Here is a 6,781-nt window from a genome sequence, read left to right on the forward strand (position 1 = left end):
TCTCAGGTAGTTCCGTTTCTTGAGTATTCCTAGTTCATGTAGGAAACTGAGGACACTATAGCTTGCTATATAGCACCACTCCTAATGTAAATAATTTATTATTGTCCCTCCTGATTCTATGGGTTGACTAGAATCAGTTGGGCTGTTCCAACCTAGGGACCCCATGAGATTTTACTCAGAAAACTCAGGTTGGAGTTATCAGAATGTTAGCTATTCAAGGTGATCCAAGATGGCTTGAAACATAACCACTCAGTCTCAGTATTAATAGCTTAAGTCAGACTTTTATCTCAGATGCCTTTGGCACTTAAAAATTTATATATTGATATGCATAAATATTGACACATGATTGATCTTCGGGATGGTCCTCTTAAGTAGGAAGACCAAAGATAAGAAAACAGACTCAAAGATACTCTTGGCTGCCTAAGCCACATGACAATGAGTTATGTAAAAAGCCTATGATACTTTTATGACTTCTTCAATTGTAAGGAATTGTGGTCTATTACTGAAAACTTTTATTAAAGGAAGAGTGTTTTCTTTTTTTGTTCAGAAACCTGCCTTGCCTTAATATTCAACAACTGACCTATATATAATCCTCTACAATCTAGATTAAGTCAAGTTTTTCCTTCTACCCAGAAGCTTTCTTTGTGGTGCTCTATCTATCATCTCTATCTCTATCTCTCTCATTTTGTGGCTTGAGCTAAAAAGAGTAGATTTAAGTAAAATCTAGAGTTATAACAAAAACTCCGGATTTGAATTCAATTTTTTTTCTCTTTCTTAGATTGTTCACTATGTTTTAAATATCTAAATTTATTTCTTTATTTTGTTTTATTTTTTGTGTGTGTGTGGTACTGGGGTTCCTGGAAGCCCTTTTACCTCCGGGCTACACTCCCAGACCTATTTTGTATTTTTATTTAGAAACAGGGTCTCCTAAGCCAGCACGTGCGGCTGGCTTCTAACCTGTGCGATCCTCCTGTCTCCGCCTCCCAAGCGCGGGGATTACAAGCGTGCGCCACCATGCCCGGCTATTTTATGTTTTAAATATCTATTTATTTTATCTATTCAACCATAAGGTTTTGACATCAAAGACATATTATTACTACTTTACAGCAATAGCTATATCAGTCCTCCATACTCCATTCAGTTTGATAAAATGGGAGCCAGATGTCAACCTGCATGCCTAGATTTTTGTCCCTTGTGGCAGCACAGGATTGGAATCCTGACATTATAAAATTGAGAGCCTACATAAGAATTGTTATATAAAACTGCTTCAAATAGGCAAGCCTTTGCTCCCTAATGTTTTATAGTCTTTAGAATTATAAGCAGATAGCCCTAGGGATTTATCCCCCTTTGAAACCAAAAAGTATATCTACTCCATATAATAATCTTAATACTGCTGAAGGTCTCAATTTACTCAAACCCTTTAATATCCAGTGTTTTCCTTTACTTAGTTTTTCTTGCTCAGGCTATAATTATGTAAACACATGTAAATACTTTCTCTGGGACCCACATTAGTGTGTCCAACAGTTAAGTCCTTATCCCACTGATCATTCTCAAGCCACAAATATCTGCCTTGGGCTTTTATACATGAAGTACTCTATAAACATCACTGGATTCTATCTCTCAATCAGAAAAAATTTAGTTTTAGATTCTCAATCTAAATTTCCAGTTGACATCTCCATTAACATCTTCTGGGCACCTAAAATCTAATAGGTTCCAACATAAACCATTCACTCTCTTCTCCTAAACCCTTCACCTGCAATTTTAGGTCTTTATGTACTGAGACCATGGAGTCAAAAAAGTAATTGCTTTTGTCTTCTCCAGTTTACCATCATGTCCTTCGTGTGTGTGTGTGTGTGTGTGTGTGTGTGTGTGTGTGTGTGTGTGTTCTGACAAATACCTCCTGAGCTCTAACTATGTACAAGGCACTAAGAATCAATGAACAAAAAGCAATCAAATTCCTTCTCACAGGAGCTTATATTGCAGTAGAGAGACAGACATTGGGGAATTATTCAAATGATGACTTATCATAGCAGGTGGAAATAAATGCTATGAAGAAAAACTGGGATTCAGGTATTTCTATTAACTGTACTACCAGACAGGGTCACACTGAAAAATATCACCTCTGATTTCTGACATAGATACAGAATTACCTTTTGAAATGTGACTAGCTAAGTCACATAGGAAGAAGACCACTTCATCGTAGCAGCACTGAATAAGCCTTCCTCAAAATGTAATTCTCACCCACAAATAAAATAAAACAGAGATGCTCGGGCATCTCATCAGTTCCACTGTATATTCCAAGAGAAGGAGTGGCCCATGGCATCCTCGAGGATTATTTCAGACAAGGAAATTGAAGAGAAAGAAAAAGAGGTGAGAACAGAGTCATTTGTGGCTTATGGAGGTTCATGCAATTCTTTGGAATAATAAGAATTACAGCCTGATTCAAAATGCACAGAGAGAAGTTATATGCATATATTATATATATTTTGCAAAACAGATACCACATTCTCATGTGTGCATATACAACACATAGCTTAGAGCTTTTGCCCAATTTAAATTAGGTTTGACCACATATTTCTACCAGTAGAGGAATCTCACTTGGGCTATGCATAAGATCTTGTTTTCCCCAACATGCCTGCTTATCTTCATATGTGAATGACAAATTTTATGGCACTGCCCAAGAATCAAAAAATATTGAAGAAAATATCAAGACAGATAAAAAAGATGATATACAGAAAATGAAGACTTATGCAAAGGATAACTGATGGTGCCAGGAGAAAATGAGCAAATGGAACAGGAATGATAATGAAAAGCAAAAGGGAGTAGCTGAAGAATGAATCTAACCCACAATTGGGAGTTTTTGGGTACCAAATAAGATTCACAGAAGGAAACCAATATTTTGATCTACTCTGGTTAATAGAGCTCAATACCAGGTATAAAGAAAAGTAAGCAGTCATTCCCTCTTACACACAGACACTGAATATTAAAATTCTTCTTCTACATTGCGGCTATAAGTATATGTTATTCATATATAAACCCAGAAGTCACTCAGGCAGGGGTATGTGTACTATCTTTGGAAGTGGGAAAACAGTGCAGGGCAGGAAAGAGCTAATAAAACACATGAAAACAGCAGAAAAAAAAATAAGTTCATGAGGGAAACTGCTTTAGAGAAACACGGCATGAGCCCAAAGGTGGAAGGGCTAAGAAAATCTCACAAATAGGTCCTCTGATCCCCTGTTCTCTACACAACCAGTAATTTATATGAAATTGAATAAAAGTTTAGATCTGAAAAAAAACCTGAAAATAGTTGTAAAAGAACAAGACAGTATAAACATTTTTCATGAGTCTTCATAAGCCACAGCACACTTTTTTTTTTTTCATTTCTCTACCATTGCTTTTGGCAAATAAAGCTTAGATCAATGTCTCTAGCTAATACAGAAGAACTGGGGATAATCTGTGATTTTCAGATAGATACTATATCTAATAACATGAAATGCAATAATGACCACAATTAAGCCTTATTAAGATTTAGAAAGAAAAATTAGTACCTCAAGTGGATAGTGTCATACTTCATCATATTTTCTCATCATTATAAAGCATTTTTTCAACATACTTGCTCTGTAGCCTTTAAAAATCTTTCATGTTTAAGTCTATTTTCTGGGTCGAGTTTTTTTTTTTCTCCCCTGAATCTGAACATCAATAGTTTCTGACATTTCTCTTAAAATGCTGATGCATCTCAGAGTCTGATCTTCTCCGATGCCTCCTGCATTTGATTCTGCACAGTGTGAACACTGTACATGAGATAAGGGGACATTCCAGTCAGAAATTCTCTCCACTTATGACCCAAATAAGCAATTTTCATAAAGAATATCAGTGAATTGACAAACTGACACTGAGCAGAAGAAAAACAAGGTGATACCGTTGAGGTGGGGGGATGATAATCCATATCTCTTCTCAGGAACTCAGGATCAGCAGGGTCCTTGGCTTCCATGGCAGAAGAGACTTTTAGTATGCACCAGTGAGAGACAAAGTCTCGGGTTTATTTACGAAAATAAAAATACACATTCAAGAGAGAATTCAGGCCAACCTGAGAGGGGGAGAGTGACTTTGGGATCTCACAGTTTTTTTTTATAGAAGACACCGTGAGGGGTTTGTAGGGTACACAGCAGGGGCAGAGCGCTGGACTTCCTCAGAATCCTCAAGTTCCCCATGAATGATAGCTGGATGACACCTGAACTTGACCTTCCTTATGGATCCTTTTTGTACTAAGCATCTCGGGAATCTCAGGTGAGGAAAGGGGCCATTATAACTAAGGGTATGGGACTACTGAGGACTTTTTTCCCAAGAAAGCAATAGACCCTGAAGGACAAAGACAGATTATGAAGTTTCTAGATTTTGAGACTGTAATTCCTGCTTCCTAATTTGTCTCCCTTTTATATTTATCACCTATTATTTTTTTATTTTTCCCATCCTAACTCAGATATCTTAAGAAGACTTAGTCACATTGGCAATACATGGCCAGGATCTAAAATTTCTTATAAAAATAATCCTTTTCATATAGCATGAGATTTTCACAAGGATTTCTGACATGGGAAAATTGGTACCAACAAAAAACTTCACAGAGATGTACTTACCCATATAAAGTTGTCTCTTTCTTAATAAATAGGAATGCAGGGAGAGGACAGCATGCAGACAAAGCACTGCAGAAGCATTTTATTTCACAGAGATCAAAATGTTTCTGTGAAGCTGCTACAGCTTCCCCTCTATACGTATGATTGCTGAGTCTTAAATGCAGTAGCATGACAATACATAAATGAATAAATCACAGAATGGAGGGAACAAGAGAACCCAAAAGCAAACAGCATGCTAAGTAAGGGTTGACAGGAGATGCAAGATGCCCAGAGCACAATCCTAAGGTGAATTTCCTTTTAAATTTCATTTTTCCACCAGATTTTATTTCTCAAAATTCAGATGACTCCTCTCACAGGAAGAATTCAACTACTATTCTTAAGAGAGAATTTCATTGTAGTAATTATTTTTAGGAGTCTCGAGCCAATAATCACTGGTTTTACCCACAGTAAAAATCAAATGGGAAATCTACATTTCCATTCTCCCCTGGTCATAATGAAATGGCCCTGCTACCATGAAGTCATAAAAGACAAACTATAGAGATAAGACTTTTATAATCACCCAGTGGTACAGAGATCAATTCTGATCCACTGTCAATAGTGGTCACTGGGCAACTTGAAACCCCTCTCTCTTCCCAGCAGTAAAATGAAGATCATCAACATATCAACAAAGAATAAAGAGTCTGGTTTTCTATAGCCACTTAACAGTAAATGACATAAGAGTCTCCTTTTGAGGCTAATGTGGTATCAGAAAAAAAATTAAGTTAAAAGAGTAGATTTAAGTAAGATCTAGAGTTATAACAAAAGCTCCAGATTTGAAAACAAAATAATTTTTTTCAAGCAGAGAACCAAGAAGATTTCAAACAAAATGCAAAGAGACAGAGACAGTGGACATGGTAGCCTATGTCTGTAATTCCGGCTACTTGGGAGACTGAGGCAGAAAGATAAAAGCTTGAGGCAACTATTTAATAACTACTGAGTAACAAATTAGTGAGAGCATGACTCCATATACAATCTAAAATGGGCTTGGGATATAGCGCAGTTGTCGAGAACTTGCCTATAACGTGCAAGGTCCTAGGTCTGGTCCCCAGTACTACCACCAAAATGAAAAAAGAAGAAAAGAAAATGTGACAAGCACTCAATTATAATTGTGGGAGCCATGGAATCTTGTCAGAAGCTACCCAAACCTGAAACTGAAGAAACAGCTCGAAACTAATGCCCCAAAATAATGGACACAAAAGAAAAATGCCAGTAACTGTCACCCTGCCTCTCAGTAAAGGACTTTACCAAGAACATCATGAGTTAAAACTCACCAATCAGCATCTTACACCACTACCTTCATACCCCTACCCCACTCCTAACCTTATAACTTACGAATCAGTGACTGACACAACTACTCACATTCCCCTACCTCATTTCCAATCCTATAAGGAGCCTCTAGCCTGTGAGGGAGTGAACTCATGACTCTGATGATTCTCTTCTTAGTCGGTTTCTCCCTCCTAGGTTTTTACCCCAAATACAGCCTGTTCCTTGTTGCTGAGCTGTGTTCTTTTGTCTTTTTATTTCAAACATTTGGTGGCAGAACCCAGAAGGGAGTCAGTGGTGAGCACTCTCTTGCAATCTGGAAAAAAGTGAGCAGTGGCAGTGACACCATAATTCTGAGAGGTTTCTGGTCTACCACCCTCCAGCAGGCCAGTACCATTTCTCTCAGGCAGTAGGAAGAAGAAGGCTTAATGCAGGAGTGTTGGGCAACTTACTGAGGTGTAGCCTCAGCCAGAGTCCTCAAAGTCCTACCCTGACAGAGGTAATGCTGAAAAATAGGTGAGGGTTAGACCTCCTGACTGCAGAAAAAGATAACTCTCTGGGAGAAGAATGTTTTTCTTATGCTAATCAATCTGGTATTGTTTTTGACATGGCCCAAAAGTTAAAAAAAAAAAAAAAAAAAACAGCAAAATGGAGAACAGAATTAGCTAACTCCTAGAACTCTTGAGCACAGTATCTCATTTTGCTTCCATGAGTAGCCCACTTGGCAGAGCCCCTTCTCTTACTAATCTTAGCAGTTATCTTTTGGACCTTGCCTAATCAACATGATTATGTTACAAATTCAAAAAAATCACTAACCATTATTCTTTTACAGAGCAAAGGCTAGTTTA

The sequence above is a fragment of the Muscardinus avellanarius genome (genome assembly GCF_963383645.1).
Source record: "Muscardinus avellanarius genome assembly, chromosome: 15".
Classification (NCBI taxonomy): domain Eukaryota; kingdom Metazoa; phylum Chordata; class Mammalia; order Rodentia; family Gliridae; genus Muscardinus; species Muscardinus avellanarius.